Below are 18503 nucleotides of genomic sequence, written 5' to 3'. Positions count from 1 at the left end.
GACAGGAGTGTGTCCTTGAAGACTTTCTGCCTTCCACAGAAAGCTTGTTAAGCTTTGCTTTGGAGGGATGGGAAGCTGCTATTTTTTTTTAGCAGTGCCTTACTAGTGTCTCTACAGTCACACAAAGGAATTAATGCATTTCTGTAAAGTACCTTATTCTGATATTGTACATTCATGAGTAACAGCTTAGGCTTCAGCTTCTGTTGCGTAGAAGTGCTGAATGTTTGGTGCAAACTCCATATGTTTGTGTGTGTTTCAGATTCCAAAAGTCTGCAAGTCTCAGGAGTCTTAGTCTTTGACATGATATTCCCTCTTTTCATAAGGCACTCTGAGGAAAGTATATCTAGACTGTATGGACACTTAAATTTCATCTTCCTCATGAAGTATTGCTCCCATCACTACGGGAGCTTTCATGGCATTGAATTCTGTCACTTGGAAAATCCTTTTTCAGCATAGTTATGTTTTGTTTGCTGCTGTAGCAGATGCCAACAGCCATGCTTCTTGTATTGGCCTGCCTAACAGCATGCTTCCCAATTAATTTGGCACATTCAGTCTAATGCTTTTTTCTGTACTGCAGCCCTGCACTTGCAGTCTTGGAGATGGAGTTTTGGGAGGCTCCTGCTGGGAGAACAGCTTTTACCTGCCTCCTCACCCACAGAGTGGAAGCCCCTGTATCCATCATTGATCTGATTGGAGCTGCTTCTTCCTGTTCTGATTCTCGTCTGTGGATCGTTGCCTCCAAGTTCAGCTCAGCTCTGGAAGGAAGCAGGGTAGAAGTGGACTAGGAAATATCAGGCCCTCTGCTAGATGGGAAAGGGGAGATAGTGACAAAGGACTTGGGAAGGGGCGAGATGCTTAGTGCCTTTTTTGCCTCTGTCTTCCCTGGCAAGACTGGCCTTCAGCAATCTCACCTTTAAATCTCCAGCCAGTCTTTCTTTGCTTGTATAAAGCCCAGCAGAACACCAGTGCCTCTCCTTTGCCCACAAAATCTCTTGCCTCCAGCTAAACTTTGTGCCCCCGAGTACAACCCTTAGCTCTGCCTTCTGCCAAGTAAAGGAGATAGTGTCCAAAGTGCTGCAGAAGATGAGATAGACCACATGCTCTGCCCTCCCCTCACCTACCCAGACATCATGGAGGGCTCTCAAGAGTGGTTAAGCATGGTTTCCCCTTGTGGATGCGTGTCACTACCCTGAGCTCCTTCTTCCCAGGCTGGAGCTGGCATGCCCGCGGAGCCGCCGGGTGCCCCGGGGCTTCTGCGGGGCTGCAGGTGAGGCTGCTGGGCCTGCTGTTGCCAATGGCGGTGCCTTGCCTGGCAGGAGCTGGTCCCGCAGCCAGAGCATCTGCGCAGGCAGTGCGGGGCAGAGTGCTCAGGGAGGCATCACTGCTGCCATGGGCAGGGCCAGGAGCAGGGGGCCTTCCTGCCGCTCCATCCCAGTGTCCCCTGTCTGTGCGACTGTTGAGATCAAGGGGAGGGTGAGATTGGGGAAGAAGAATCACTCGACTCCTGCTACACAGCACACAAGAGTTTATTGCACATTTACTGCACTGAGCCCCGGTGAGAAGGACACCGGGCTCAGCGCGGGGCTGGTTAGCGGTATCTCTGACCCGTGCTGAGCTCTCCGGTGTCCCGCAGCTGCTCCTCCTGGCCTGGCAGCTCCATCAACTTCAACAGGACCAAGGCCAGGAGGAGCCGGGGAGGCCCCCACAAGCTCCGGGCCTCCCCCAAGTCTGTGTCCTGAGCTCAACTCTGAGCTCAGCTGTTCGGCCACTTCTCAGGCCATCTTCTGGCTGCTCGTCTCGCCCGCGCTTCCTGAGGTGGCCGAGGATCCTTGTTATGGGAGCCCGTGTGCAGGGAGGGGTCACTGTTGGCAGGGCCAGGAGCAGGGGGCTTCCTGTGGCTCTGTGCTGGTGCTCCCTGCCTGGCTGTCTGGCAAAGGTGAGAAGTTTTGTGGGCAGAGGAGAGGCCCAGGGAGAGGCACTGGTGTCCTGGGCCTCTCCCTGATGACGAGGGCCCCATGTTCTCCATCGCGGTGCACAGATGTTTTTTGCACCGCCCAAGGGGACAGGGCACCAGGAGGCCCAGGGAGAGGCACTGATGGGCTGCGCCTCTCCCTGATGACAAGGGCCTCAGGTACCCTGTTGTGGTGCACAGATGTTTTGTGCACCGCCCAAGGGGACAGGGTACCAGGAGGCCCAGGGAGAGGCACTGATGGGCTGCGCCTCTCCCAGATGACAAGGGCCTCAGGTACCCTGTTGCGGGGCACAGATGTTTTGTGCACCGCCCAAGGGGACAGGGCACCAGGAGGCCCAGGGAGAGGCACTGATGGGCTGCGCCTCTCCCAGATGACACGGGCCTCAGGTACCCTGTTGCGGGGCACAGATGTTCACCCCTAGGGACAGGGACGCCGGGCCGGTGGGCGCTGCTCAGCACAGCCTCTGTACAGGGGCTGTGCTTCACAGCGTCCCACTGGTGTCATGGGCGGCCCGGCGGTCCCTGCGCCCTCTCCTCCTCCTCAGGGCGGCGACGCGGCGGCGGAGCCCCCTGCCCAGCGCCCGCCAGCCCCCGCAGGAGCAGCTGGGGCAGAGCAGGGAGCGAAGCGCCGCTCGCCAGCCAGAGCCAGCTGCAGGAGGGGAGGGAGCCTCCGTGTCCCCGGAGTCCACCGTTTCCCAGCGCTGCGGCGCTGGGACAGTGGAGGGCTCCTCGCTCCCGGAGCTGCTGGAAGGCTCGGGCTGGGGTGGAGACCCAGATGGGCTGGTCTCCACCACCAGGATGGGTGCCCAGAGGCGCAGCAGGGTGGATTTGCGCGCCGCACTTGGGGGCCAATCCAGGTGGGGCTCCCTGGGGATGAAGCCAAGGAGTTCCTTGCCCGGCCCCAGGAACACCACCTGGATGGCCCCCAACTGCACACGGCGGCGAGGTTGGGATGGGCCATGAGGCTCCCTGGTCACCCCGCCGTCCGTGCCTGGGCACCTGGGAGGGAGAAGGCAGGTCAGGAGGGGGCCGGGGCTGCCCAGTGTCCCCAGCAGGAGGCCCTGGCACTGGCGGGTGCAAGGGAACCTGGCCCAACTCTTGGCCTCCTGGCCCACCCTGCTCCTGCTCTTGGGACCAAGCCAGCGCCTCAGGGCAGCCCCGGCAGGGCCGGGCTCCACTTACCCTTCCAGCCCCCTCCCAGCAGGCTCCTCCGGGAGCTCAAAGGGGAACACGGAGACTGTGGGAGAGAAGGCAAGAGGCCGTCAGCGCCGTGGGGCAGCCCCTGCGCAACCCCAGCCAGCAGAGGGGTGGGCGCCGGCAGCCGGGGTGCTGGCCAGGAGCCACTACCGTGGCTACGCTCAGGACAGGGCCGCTCACCTCCAGGGATGAACATCAAGGCCATCCAAAAAGACGCCAGGACGCGGCAGGCCGAGGGGATGCCCAGGATGGTAAGGAGCACGAGGCTCAGGGCCACGAGCTGGCACGCGGCTCGCACGCAAGAGTCCATGTCACCGAGGTGACAGGGCCTCGCGTGCGGCCAGCGCCAACCTCTTCACCCAAGGCCTGTTTGCAGAGGAAAACACGGCCCAGCTCATGTTAGTGGCCCCAGCAGTGACCCGCAAGCCCAGCCCCAGGTTGGGCAGCGGCACCACAGCCCTGCCCAGCAGCTGCCTTCCCACCCACTGCACCCGCTCCTGGCCCCAGCCCCTCTGCTCTGGGCTCACCCTCGCGCCTGGCGTCCGCAGCGGAATAAAATCCAATAATAAAATCAGCTCAAGGCCGACGAGAGGATATCTGGGAAGAGAAGGGCACCCTGTACTCACTCCATGTGCCCTCCCTGGCACCAGGCAGCAGCTGGGGGCCCTTGGGAGGTCACTGAGCAAAGGGAGGCTGGAGAGGGGGCCCTGGAGTGGCTCTTACCCCGCAGCCTCACTCCTTGACAACAAGGTCAAGTCTTTGCCTGTTCGCAAACGGGCAAAGTGACCCAAGGCCACCCCAGCACCACCTTTATAACGGGCCTGGGACTGTGATGCAATAGTGGTGTCACAGCAACAGCCCTGGGCCACACGGCAGGGGTTCTGATGCGATGCCGACATCATGGCAACATCCCTGACTCTGGTGACACCCGAGGGTTGTGTGATGCTGACGTCCCGGCAACATCCCTGGGCCTAGCGATGCCCCTGTGCTGTGCTGACACTGTCATCACCCAAACACCAACACTGCCCAGCACTGTAAGGAGAAGCCCAAGGCAGCTCTGGCAGCAGATCCCCAGCAGCACCTAAGATCCGTCATGGCCAAGCCCATGTGCAGATTGCAGCCTTTGCCTGGCAATGATGGACTCTGGTGTCCTGGTCTTGCAGGGAAAGGCAGCACGGATGTGTCTCCAAATGCTTTGCTTCTCAAAAAGACCTTGTTCCCATCAGCGCTGTCTCTTCTTGCAGACTCCGTCTAAGGAATGACTTTCAGGCAGGAAAATGATGCACTCCATACCCACCTCCCAGTCCTCCCTGGCCCAGTAGTTACTGTGAGTGCCCATGATCACAGATTCACTGAATTAAGTGGAGAGCAGAGGAAGCGTGTGTGTGATGCAGAGGATTACCCTGGGGTAAAGGAGGTGTGAAAAGTCAAAACGCATGCACAAAGTTAGTTTGGTCCTTCTGTACTTTCATTGCATATTATTTCCTCTTCTACAACTCAATGTATGTGCCTTGAACATTGCCTTAGAGTACAATAAGAGCGGTTATGTAGACCGTTACTTTTGCAGCATAAAATAATCTTTTAAAAACTGCAATCCTGTAAACAAAGCCCTAGGAGATAAACTTCCATTACAACTGTCAAACTCTGAGCAAATGGTCATTTGTTTCATTGCTGCAAAGCATGCCTTATTCTGAGAAAGGAGAGAGAATAGCCAGTATCATGCCTAATATTCAAATGATCTGTTTGCAAGAACAGATATTGATGTTACCTTAAAGAAAAATGGTTGAGGGCTAAAAGGTAATAAACAAAAGTGCTGAAATACCAAGCACTACGTCTAACCCTACAGCTCAAGGGCTGTAAATTAATGGCATACTTTTTCAACATATCAATGAACTACAAAAATTCTGCAGGCTTTTATTCCTTGCAAGGCCAACACAGCTCTGAAACTTAAGTGACCTTTTGCCAAGTAAGACTGATCTTGGAAACACATGAGTGTTTCAAATCCTGCTTCTGGAAGGGTTCATGTGAAACCTTTTGCAATGACGTTTCAGTTTTGGTGGTAACGCTGACTGTCATTTTTACTGGCCCAAAGCAAAACCAAACACAGTTAACTAAGTCTCCTGTAGTGAATTCTATCAGCTAGATAAGACATGCAGCACTTAATGTACAGAACATTTGCTGATTGTGGATGTACTCAAAGAATGTGAGGCCAGCTCATCTTTTTTGGTTAAAAGCTCTGATCAGGACAGTTCCGTCTCTGCATAAGGAGACTATCATTACGTCACTGATTGGTTCACCTCTGTTCCCATTATTCAGGCTTATGCATGCACTAAAAAGTTTCTACAATGCATGCTGGAAAATGGTGGAAGAATTCCTACTGATTTCCATCAGATTGTGCCAGAATATGGTGCCTTGTGTTCTATTGCATTGCCTTAGCACTTGGTCATCAGTACTAAAGTGTCTCCTAATAAAAAGCAAGGAGTCTTGGTAATTTTTTTTTCTCGTATGACTCATAAACAGCTGCATGTAAAAATGAGAATATCAGACAAAGGTAAGTTCTTATATCATTTATACCTCCTTAATTATCTTTGCCAGAAGATAATTAAAACCAAAGCTATCATTGCTTTTAATTAAGCAAACGTCCTTAGAATGGCAAGACATGCTGCCTTGTGTTTATCTTTGCTGGAAATGTTTATTTCTGTTTAGAAATTTTATTATGAAATATCAGGAGAAAGGAAGGAGAGTAGAGGCTTCAAATATCCTGGCTCCTGGTCCTGTAAATTATGTTTTCCAAACTGTGCCTTCAAGGTGAGCAGTCAAGATAAGCCACTCCTCTGCAGCCCATCTAATTTGTTTTTCCATCATTTTCTTAACTTGGCTTACATGCAATAATCATTATAATGCAAGTAACACTGCTGGGAAAATCATTTCTTCCTCACTGAATAGAATATAGCTTATACTACACTTGAATCATAACTGGCCTTGTGTTTATTTCACGGACTTGCAGTCAACCTATGACTTCTCTAGCTGAGGGAGTTCTGTGTCTTCTGGCAAAGATCCTGCTTGTTACAAAAGATCATGAAATCTTCTTCTCATTAAATGTAATAAAAAACATTTAGGAATCTGAACTGATTTTTTTATGTCAGATGTTCAATATTATGTTCCTGAAGATTTAAGAAGTTTCTGAATATTTATTAAGAAGGTGGAAGCCTATTCTAGACAGGCTTTGAACTGTGCTCCTTGCTAGAGTGACTGAATGACTTTCCACAATAGATTTGTCACATCTTCTATTATTATAAGGTTATTATTCCCTTTCACTGTTTCTCTATAATTCAGCTACAACAATGGAAACGACTCTTATGTGCTATATATGAGCACAAAGCCCGTATAAATGATGTCAGCTATTCAGCCAGAGGATGAACAGTAGTTGACAGAGGTTATCAGTACCCTGCATTGCACTCACACCTCTGGGATGTCATGCAGCGTGCCAGAAACATCTTCAACTACACTCTATTTGATTAAACATATTCAGGGCTGGTGGACTGCACTTAGCTTAATTTAAATGAGAAAGTGGTATCTGAGAAAAAAAAAAAACGAGTTTTTAAATTTGTTTTTGTTTTGTTTTGTTTTATTCATTTCAGTGATTTAGTTTCCTATGGAGTGCTTATGCTCCTGAGCTAATGCTCAGGGTGTTTGAGATAAAACCCCATTGTGAGGGGAGCTCATGGGTTTCTTTTTCTGTGATGAGCTGTATAAACCCTCTGCATGCAGCAGACTCAGGAAAGACATGGGTTGGTCACCTTGAGTCCAAGAGAGGCTTGAAAAGCTGTTTATCACTGGCATATGGATTTTCTCAGTTTTGTTATTTGGGGAGGAGAGCACTATTAAGCACTTTTTGAATTAAAGTCCTCCCTTTGTTACCCGGAGGCAGCTGGGGATGCTCCTTTTTTTATTCCTCCCTTTTAGGGTGTCTCTGTGCTGTAACTTTGCACTTTGCTATGAAGCTCCAGCTGAGGTCTTGCCGGGAGCAGCCGTGCGCCTCAGTGCCTGGGGGAAGGCGTTTGCAGAGCTGGGCTCCTGCTGCTGAAACCTGCCAGCCCTGCTCCAGCAGAACTGCATGTAAATTAGTAAGTGGAATTAAAACAGCTGTGAAAAGCTAAAATAGCTTTAAACTATACACCAGGGGTCCTCAAACTATGGCCCGCGGGCCGGATATGGGCCAGATAGTCAAGAACAACTGTCTAGAGGTCATCTTGACCCTTCGCTACATCTCAATATATCTCAGGCCGTACCACAACCGCCCAGTGCTTCCATCTGTGCTTCCTACAATCTCCAGACTTTCCAACAGCAAGAAAGGTGCCAGCACAACAGCACATGCCATACATCCTGAGGTTGTACGCAGTGATAGCAAATAGATTCACATTGATCAAACCACCTTTCCCTGGATGGCCAGTCACTTACCCATTGGCTAGCATATCCAGTGCAGATACATGCAGCTTCTCCCGCTCAGTCGCTGCCTGTGATTTTGGCTGCCTCATCATCTTTCTCACTGCACTGTCCAGCTCTTTGTGGAGCCGTGCTCAACTTGCAGTGCCAAGCAGCTCCAAACCATGAGCCATGGCATGTAGGTGAAAGGAGTCCCAGGCTTTAAGGCATCATCCAGTAGAATCACGCTGAAGAAGTAGAGGTTACACTCATTAAAACTTGGATCTGCTGCTTTTAACTTGGAGAGACATCCCTCCATAAATCCTAGAGTCTCCTTATTGGTCCAGGTTGCATACTGTAACAGAGAAAGGCAATTGCTAGAAAGCAGATGATGCTGAACTTCTTGTCATTCGCACAAGCAAGTCAAGCTCAAAAGTAAGCAAGCAAAAAGAGGAAAAGAGAAACTCTATTTTCAGGTAAAAGTTAGCTTAGTAGGGTGATGGAGATCCTGGCTTCTTTAAGGCAAGCCGGCAAGTGGAAGAACTTACATTCTAGGGGTTATGCAGTTTATGTCTGGTGGTAGATTTTCCAGTGTTGAGTAGAAAGAGCTGACTCACTGGAGGTTTGCCCTGCAGCTGGAGTATTTAGCATAGCTCTCTGAAAGAGAGATTTTTTATTATTATTATTATTATTTTGCTCTCTACTAATGGCTGGCATTAGTAGCCATGTGGCAGATGGCTTCTGAGGTTTCCCCTTCTCTTCTCAGACAGCCACTTTAATTCACAAGCCTTGCATGAAGGTCACATCAGGGAGTCCATAAGCTTCTGGTTACATCTGGATGAAATTGCTTAAAAGACTCCCATATTGCTGGAAGAACAAGGGACACCTGTGCATGCACGCATGCACAGGCCTTGCTGAAGCCTTCTTTCCTGAAGATTCTCATGTAAAAATAGCTTTTTTCTAATCTTTTGGCTGATAAGAAATTTAAAGAATGTATGCAGCTGTTCATACACAAGGCCCTTCATTTCATGAGCTGTCACTTTTTTCTCATTTTTTACCTTTAGGTGTGCTTCCACCGTGGTTAAAAAAAGGAGCAAGAAAAAGCTGGGAGGAAAATGTGAAGAGCCATCTAAAACCCTTATGGAGTAACAATCATACAGGAGAATCAATTAAATAGAGTTAGCAGTGGTGGAAGAGGAGACACACTTTAGAAGGCAGAAGATTTCCCCAGGTTATGAACCTTGTAAGCCCAGAACCATCCTGAATGCAATACAATGCAATGTTGGCCTAGTCACCTCTTCACAAGTAGTGACACAGCAAAAGAAAAGCGTGCTTTGCTTCTGATGAAATCAAGACCACAGGTAACACACAGGCCCCATAATCTGACAGATAAATCCACAAAGCGCCTGCATTTAAGCCAGCTAGTAACTGCCCACCCGACCTGTGCACAGTCCTTATGTAAAGGAAGAACATGCACATCCCATCAAGATAAAATGCAATATAGCATCAGGCGGACGCACCTTCTTAACAAGATACAAAACACTGATTGAGATGTCAGACTCTCTACTATTCTCAAACTGCTCCGATATTAAAAACAGACCTTTGACCATGTGGGTGCTAGATGGACTCTTCACCCAACACTGCAATTAGCGGTGGCAAAGGAAGTCTTTAAGAGTGCTCTCAGCAGTATCTCAGGAAACAGGAAAAATCCAAAGACTATTTCCTAATGTTTCACTTACTCATAGGACTGCCTAGACCCCAAAGCCTTTTCAGCATTAAAAGCCTGCACATTTTCTAACACAGGTGGCAGCACATCCAGAAGGACTCTCCTTTCACAACTTACCTAACTTTTTCTTCAAAAGGACATTCTTTGCCATGAACCCAAATGCACGCCTCAGCAGAATTGACTATTTTTGGATTAAGCTTGCAGCAAACCTCAGAGATGGTCACCTGTGGTTCTCAGTTTTTGCTCACACTGGCACCGGCACCTTCAGCAGGCTCCAAAGATTATCATGCGCTTTGGCCACACTGCTCCTAGAGCTGCTTGTCAACTTTATATTCTTTAATGTTGACAAAAGGGAAGAATCCCCAGCACCCACAAGCTTTTGGAGTTCAATAACATTAGCAGCTGAAAGGGCTTTCATCACCATTCCCCTACACATGCTCATAACTGCCTCATTAAAGTATCACCAGAAGACACCAGAAGGGGACAACTTGCAGAGGCAGAAGAAAATACAAAGCACTGCCCCCCTGCTCTGTCGCAAGCCATCACACTCAGTTTTATGCTGGAGATGTGCCTCCTTCTCCTGGACATTCATTATTGTTGCCATGGAGCTATCATCATTTTTCATCGTCTTCTATGGCCTCTCTTACCGCTATGAGACCTCACGCCAGTGGCTTTTTACATCTGCCGTCACCTTTCTGAAGAATGCCTTACTTTTCCAACCCCTAAAAATCCTGTTTTTCTCAGCCCTCAGTGCAATTCTGCCAAAATATTGTCAAAGCATTGAGTGGTCAACCCAGGAAAATTATTCTGGAATTACGACGGAGATAGAAGGTGAAATGGGAGAGATGCACTGTAAGCTTGTGAAAATTTTTCCCTTCACTTTTATCGCTGACAAACTTCACAGCATATGCCAAGAAAAGAAAGACTAGTTCCAGTATCTCAGCTTAGGGTTGGAGTCACTATTGTTGCTTTTTGTTTTTTCAAAGATCACAAGGTTGAAGATGGGAGCAGCTATTGGGAAATTTTACTTATTTCATCCCATCCATTTCAGGCTCAGAGGAGACATCACCGACATTTGGGGCTCACAAACAGAATAATGGGAAAAAAATATAGTTTATCTTGTTAGATGAGCAAGGTGGGATATTGTATCTAGCACTTATTTTACTCTGTGCTATGTACTTTTCAAATAAATGCTCCGCCACGTTTAACTTAATTAGTCGTTCTTGCCTAAATTGGGTAGTAAGTTTTAAGGACTTCTTAACACTCAGACACTTGTTTTGGACTACGTTCTGGTTTTCTCCTGAATTTTGGTCTTGTATCCACCTCAGTGGTACTTTCCCATCGTGGCTGCTGATACCTCTTTTACATAGACAATGACTAGAGAATAAGACTATGAGGGGTAATCTTGCCTCTGCCAAAGAGGGTATGAGCAGATCTACGCTAATCTATACTGAGAGAGGACTAAAAAAGGTGAGTGCTCTGAAAATGCTCATAAAGCCTTTGCTCCTCAAAGCATTAGGCATAAAAGACAAGAGGATCATTTATTGTGCTTTGACCTGGCACAGTGAAAATAGGAGTTCTTAACACAGCATTTACATTTGTATGTGTGTGAAACTACCTCAAGGGAGGCAGTGAGGAGGATGGTGGTGGCCGCTTTTCAGTAGTGGCCACTGACAGAACTAGAGGAAACGGCCACAAACTAAAGCATCAAACATTACACAGGAACTTAAGGAAAATTTTCTTAGCAGTGAGGGTGACGGAGCACGGGAACAGGCTGCCCGGAGAGGCTGTGGAGTCTCCTTCTCTGGAGATCTCCAAGGGCCGCCTGGACGCAGCCCTGTGCCACGTGCTCTGGGTGACCCTTGTGTGTGCAGGGGTTGGACTAGATGATCCCTAGAGGTCCCTTCCAACCTTAAGGATTCTAATGATTCTATGATCTCCTTGCAAACCAATGACCATTTGCTTTCTTTTATTGCATGTGCATCTTTCTGATAACGAGCAGCTTAGAATAAGAAGCTGTAACCTGTATACATTTAGTCATAATCTAGCAGAGATGACTTACACCCTAATGCTTGCTTCAAATGGGAGATGCGTTTTCTTAACATTCAATTTCCTTAAGTATGCCCTGCTATAATGGCAACGTATGACTATTGCTTTTTTTCTCCTCTCAACCCTGGGCTTTTCACTCCTACTGCTTTTTTATCTTGGTTCCTAATTTTTATGGAGGAGAAAGTAGAAGCCAAGTATTTCTCAGTGAACAAATAACAGGGAACTGCAGAGAAAGATTGGATGCCCCTTGTGGGATAGCTGATGGATAGCCATGTGTCAGACAAACAGAAATCATCATCTAAGAAAGTGTTTTCATTCCAGAAACTTACATGCGTTGTGAGAGTCCAGCGGGATGTTCTCAGGCAGAACAGCAGCAATGGATGAACAGGGAGAAAGCTGTGGGAATTCCTGAAGAGCCAGATGCCCCAGTTGTGAGGGATTACAGCAAGCTTGTGGTATGTCTGTTTTCAGTGTTCTTTACAACAAAGTGGGGAACTCTCTCCCCTCGCTGCTGTGAGGGAAGCAGAGGTTGATGGGCAGTTGTGGGCACTATTTCCACTTGCCTGGTTGCTGTTGGTGGGTCCGACAGCCTCACTCCACGCACAGCTCCTGAACAGTGTTGGCAGTCAGTTGTGCTGTGATGTGATTGTTTAGCTCCTGAAGACTTAAAGAGCTTTTCCAGAAGGTCTCATGCTGTTTTAAACTTGTGTTGTCTCCATTTTGTTTTCGGCATCTGCTGGATGGTGTCACTAAGCTAACAAGGAACTTCAACATCTTTTACCTGGAAAAAATATATGCTCTCTTCAGCCAGTGCATTTACCAGCACTGGAACAATTATGACAAAACTAAACTCTTTATGGTCAATTTTATATATATTTTCTAATGGTTATATATAGTATTCTATCACTGTTACACAGTCTGCATGCACTCTGGATATCATGCTTATTTCATATTAATTGCTTTAGTGCTTAGTTGTCATGAGACTTAGTCATTTTCGTATGGAAGACATTTATCCATATTCCAAAACCATTGTCAAATTTGGCATCATGATTTGCAGTTTCAGCAGGAGAAAAAAAGATTGGACTTGAAGACAATGGTTCCACCCGCACAACTCCTTCAAAGCAATTAACCTTGGAGCCTGTGGAAAGCTTTTCTTGCTCTTTTTTTTCTTTTTCTCTCTCTCTCTTTCTTTTTCTCCTTAGGGATGGGGGGGACCATGTAAGGAGCGTTCTCTTCTCAGTCTCTTACTTACTCTTTCTCCCCCTACAAGTAGGCAAACACAGGAATACTTAAGTCCTTCCTTTCTTCAACAGCTTTAAAATAATTATAAAGCATAAGAAGAGTTGGAGATTTTTCTTTAGTTTCCCAATCATCTCTTCTGAACTTCGATGTTCAAGTGTCTCCAATTTGATATAAAGGGAGGTTTCTGCCTGGGCAGGTTTTAGAGGAATTATTCAGGTTCTCTGTCCTTTCCCTGTAAAAGAGGATTTAGGAGTTGTCAGCAGTCAGCAAATGTCTTCAGGAGGCACCCACCACCCAAGCCAGGAAATCCCAGTGTTGATTTGGTTTAGGTATGTTGGAAATCGAGTCCTCAGATCCAAAGAGTCATGAGGCCACTCGTCCCTGTGCGCTTGTGTGTGACAATAGATACAATTCTTGGTCCCTCTGCAGTTCACCTTGAAAAGAGGGAGCCTCTTTGCTTAGGCACTGGTATCTCAGTCTCTTCTTTCACATCAGATTAAGAGTCAGAATGGACACTCTGTTCTCACTGTGCAGGAATGAGGATATTCTGGATTCAGGGAGGGCATGCCTGAAAAACGTTCCCTTCTCATCTCCTGTAATGCCACATACTAGCTTGAGAAAGGAAAATATTTATGTTATCCAGGACTTGTGGGCTTCTGCAACTTAAAATTGGAATGCTCACATTAAATGTGCCTGGATCTTTTTTTTTTCTACCTTTTCTTTTAGCTTTAAGTACAGTTCTCTCTTCTTCTGAGTGCACTGGGCAAGTAGCAAAGGTAATTTAATTACTGAGCATTCACAAAGTAACTTTCTCAGCTTTTAGTTGTTGTTTCTCAGGAAGGATCTCTTCCTACCTGCTGAAACAACTGTTGCTCCAGGCTCTGTATCCTCTACTCTTCTGGACACATAGGGATGTATCTGAAACTGCAGATAATATAGAAGCATTGTGATGCTTTTAGTACATGTTCTTGCTAAATATCACCAACATTTGGATATATTTACAGATTCTTTAACTTTGTGTGAAGAAATAAACTATCAGGTTCTTAAACTTCTATTTGTGCTTATTGATATATATATTTTATTATCAGGAAATGAAGAAAATAATTAGAAACCTCCACAGTGCTTCATAATGTGCTCTTCAGAACACTTCATTTCTACTTTATTAAAAATAATATTTTAATTGCATTCTGTTCTGTTAGCTGTATATAGTTCAATCAAGAGTACTTCTAAACACATATACTATATAAATATGGATATATTTTATATCCATATATATATTTTATATACATCCATATATAAAACAGATTGATATACTTGTTTTATATGTATAGATTTATATAAAGCATATATATATTTTATATTGTTTGAATATGTTTTAATAAAAAGTAAAACATCATTTGAGCTTGTCTGTTTTAATTGCAGAATAATTTGAGCATTAAAATTCTTTCTTCTTACTGGTATATTAAATACCTCATATGAAACTTCACCCTCTTCTTGGTTTATCAGTTTCATAACTAAGGCAAACAAGAAAAATGTATAGTGAAGAATACAGGAAACTCTCACCTTGCCTTGGCGGCTTGATCTCCAACTTAGCTGGTTGTTGCCAAAGATTGACGAGACTGGTCTGTCTGGATCTTAGACAAAAAAAAAAAAAAAAAAAAAAAAGAAAGTCTATTACCGAGACTATATCTCAATTGTTTTCTTGCAAGTTTTGTCCAGGCTTCACTTAAACATGGAAACTAAAACGTCCAGATTTCTAAAGTAGATGCCTGCAAGTCACGTGAACAGAATTCTTGTCTGTTAGTGCTTGGTGTGACAGCCCCGTCCCGGACATGCTTGCTCCAGTGGGCACCAGGAAATTTTCCTTGCACCTCCAGGGAGAGGAGAGGGAAAAAAATACAGAAGTAAAAATGCATTGCTTATCCCTTGAAGATGATGTTAACATCCTGACATCTTAAATGCACCTTTCACCAGGTAGTTGCTGTTGGCTCATTCTGTGGTAACAGGGAAACTTCTTGCACTGAAAAAGAAGGGACAGGGTGGGAAAGGCAGACCCAGAAACAATCTTCTGATAAAACTTTGGCTCTTCAAAGCTTTGGTTCTACCTTTTTTGTGCTGCCGCTCTCAGCACGAGACTGTAACTATGGTGTTTTAAAAGTGTATGTGTATAAGTGAGTAAATATCAGTGGTCTTCCCTCATGTGATTCTACTGGGGGGTGACACTTCCTACAAGTCACCTTTTTTTTTTGTTTTTCTCCTGCCTCTGGGAACAGTAGCAGAGTTGGGTGTCTGACCTCAAAATCCCATAATCCTTCTAAAAACAGCAAGTAGAAACACAGCACTGCAGGAAGGACGCAGGGTAGGAGCTAAAACTAAACCCTAAGCTAAATGCTAAAACTGACCCTGTGTGAGTGCGTATTAACTGAGGAGGTCCTCTCAGCTCTCAGTAGGTGTAAACAGCAAAGTTTTTTGGATTTGTAGGGTTTTTTTCCCTCTTAAATCTTTAATTCTGGGCCAATTCATTAAAGGCCAGGGGTGGTGGGTCTGGGCCCTCCCAAACTCTGCTCCCTGCTGACAGACGTGGGGGAACTGCTCCAATCTCAGACTCATGGGGACGGGAGAGCGATGCTACCCCTAACAATTACACACACACATACTATATATATATCTATATCTATATATATATATGAGATTCACCTTCCTTTCACCTGCAGCTGGCCCGTGCTGAGGCTCCCCGGCCCCTCCGGCCTCTCCCTGCCCCGAGATGCTGCTGCCACCTGCGCCCAGGGCTCCTGGCATGGGGATGGACACCTATTCAATCCAGAAGTCAAAAAAAAAAAAAAAAAGGAAAATTTAACAGAAATATTCTTAAAAACAACTGAGAATAAGATGCACATTCTGCATTTTTTGAAAATGGAACCATATAAGAGCACAATAAATAATGCGTATCATGCTGCTATTGTGCATGGCATGGGACATAGCACCTAGTGATGCTGAATGTCCAACTGTGCAATCTCTGCATGCCAGTTGGAGCTGTCATGTCATCTTTATCTTTAAGGTATGTCCAAGCATTTGTGTACCATGCAGAATATCTGCATCTTCTCTCTGTAGCTTCTATATGCATTGTTTGAATATATTTTACTAAAAAGTAAAACATCATTTGAGTTTGCCTGTTTAAACTGTAGAATAATTTGAGCATTAAAAATCTTTGTTGGCAGTCTTATAGACTCCTACTGGTATATTACTGCTACATTAAACTGGCAAATTACCCCATTTCTTGGTTTTTCACTTATATGACCAAGGCAAATAAGAAAAAAAGGATAGTGAAGGAAACAGGCAGCTCTCACCTTGCCTTGGCTTGATCTCTAGCTTAGCTCGCTGCCACCATAGATTGACAAGATTGGTCTATAGGGATCTTCGAGAATAGGATGGCTTTAAATAAATAAATAAATAAACCCTGTGCAAAAGGTGTGAAGCTGAGAAATTACAGGAATGATGCCTGAAAGTAGCTTCTGAGAAGCCTGAGAGAGCACGTACTGAAAATGTCCATTTTTTCTTCCCTCCTTGTTTGCTTTTTCCCTGCCCTTGTGTTTCTCCTCTAGCTGGGCTCTGCAGGTTACGTTTTTGGGATTTTGACTCTCACACCAGGGCAAGCGAGTGTTGGCTCAGCTTCCCAAGCTGATCTGAGGTCAAGACTGCCCATTAAGAAAAGGGAAGAGTCCTGCATTACAGCAAATCTAGGCCTAATCGAGGAAATCTGGGGAAGCGGAGCGTTAACTCCAGCCTGCCGGCACCGCTGCAGGCCACGCTGGGCACTAAGTGCTGAGCTCAGCTCGCCCACGCACACAGAATTCCCCGAGGCCGGACGCCTCGGCTAGGCAGGGAAATTAAGCCCCCTCACCAAATACACTAACAGGAGCTCTTCCCAAAGCATGCACCCATTTTACACCTTACCTTAACAGGAAAACAGAGATGACTTTTGCCAAGAGATTCTCCAAAATTCACACATCCCAGTCTTTGGCCCACTCTCAGGGGAGCCCCTGCCTCCCATGCCCACTGCAGCCCTGGAAGAACCACCTCCCCGTGGGCTGGGGCCTGACCCCCACCGAGCCGAGCCCGGCTCTCACCTGCTCTCTCCTGCTCTTTGCTTCACCGGCCCTGCTGAGCTGGCGGCGCTCCACCTGCACCACTGCTTTTGGCATCAGCAGGAGCAGCTCAGACTGGGACATGCGAAAATGAAAACGCCGCTAGCGAAGGACCCAGCTGCATCCTGGCACTGAGCAGGCCACAACGGCGCATTCCTCCCGTTCCCAAAGCCGTCTGCCCTCATCCCTTCTGTAGGAAATCTCCCACAGGGATCCTCCCAGCAGAATTTACTGGTGGCTACAGGAGCTCTGTAAAGGAGAAACAAAGTCACTCAGGGCTCTAAGATTACTAACACCCTCAACATGGCTATTTAAGCATTGCAGCTTGAGCCAGCTTTGCAAGAGAAAGCATCGGTATTTTTTCGACCTTTTCTTTCAAAATAATACCTGGACCTACTAAAGGAAACCCTTAAACAACACTGACGGATATCCAAACTTCATTACCTTTTTCTTAATTAGAATTTCTAAGACATGGGATTTAGTAATTCAAGGACAAGGACAAGGAACTTCTTCCACTAACTCCACAGGTTGAAAATACTATCTACTTACTCCCCAGAGCAATGCTGCCCCCAGCCCTCATTTCAGCAGATCACACATTTGGGTCTCCTCCTTAATGTCACTGCCTGGACACTCATTCCAACAATTCCACTCACTTCAGCAAGAACATAAGGCTCCCTTACTACTACAGGAAAGAACCATGAGAAAGCTTTTATTTTTATTTGGGCCACAAGAAGAAGAACAGCAGTTACTGGCTTCTCTTTGACAACAATGATGCCAAAAGGAAAAAAAAAATCCCCAAATTCAGACATTTGCCTAGTACATACCAATAATATTTAAGGAGAGTTATATATTTATCCAAAATTACTTTGCTACATGCACTTAAGGGGAGCCTGCTTTAGATGTTGGGAATACAAAACAAAGCCAAAGAAAACATCATCTCTAAAAGACTAGCTTTGCTTCAAAATATTATCTATAGGGCCTATATTATTCACATTGCCTTTATATGGCCAATCATCAGGAGCTTTTTTTTAGACACAATTCTCAGAGAAAAAAAAAAATCCCCACCAAAGTACTTCCCCAAAATAGCTTCCCTGCCACCCCAAAATAATTATCTCCAAACACCCCCCAAAAAATTTTCCCCAAACCATTTTCCCATTCCCAGTTCAAAAATTCCCTCAAAAAATATTCCTTCCAAAATAATGTTCCCCCCTAATGTCTCCTTTCCATTTTTTTCCCTCCAAATATTTTATCCTCTCAAAAAATTACGCACCCCCCCCCCATTTCTTTTTTTCCTCTGCCAAAATCATTTCCCTTCCAAAGAATTTTTCCCCTCCAAAAGTCTTACACCACCAAAGAAGTTACAGATTTTCCCAGTTTGTACTGGGAAAAAACAGCCCTGTTGACCACGGAGCTGCTGCTCGGATCTGTGTCAGCCCCGTTCTCTGCTGGAGCAAACTTACTTTGGTGGCCACTTTTGTGGCCCCACGGCCGAGCTCACTCCGCTCCACTGGGGCTGCCCACAGGTCGGCCCTGAGCCCGCACTGAGCCCAGGGCAACGGCAACGGCAGAAACGCTCCCACCCGCTGCACACAGGACATCCTCTTCGGACACGCTTCCGTCCTCTGCACTTGGGAATCACAAATGAACATGAACACGTCCACGAAAGACACTTTAACAGCTAATACATTGCTCCGTTTCCAATGTCTGCTCAATCAACACCTCTACAAAGGCAGCAGCTCCCAGATCC

Source organism: Tinamus guttatus, unplaced genomic scaffold (assembly GCF_059628265.1).
Source record: "Tinamus guttatus ecotype Peru unplaced genomic scaffold, ASM5962826v1 Tinamus_guttatus_pri_ptg000031l, whole genome shotgun sequence".
Lineage (NCBI taxonomy): Eukaryota > Metazoa > Chordata > Aves > Tinamiformes > Tinamidae > Tinamus > Tinamus guttatus.
The sequence above is the reverse complement of the archived record's forward strand: the minus strand, read 5'-3'. Positions refer to the sequence as shown.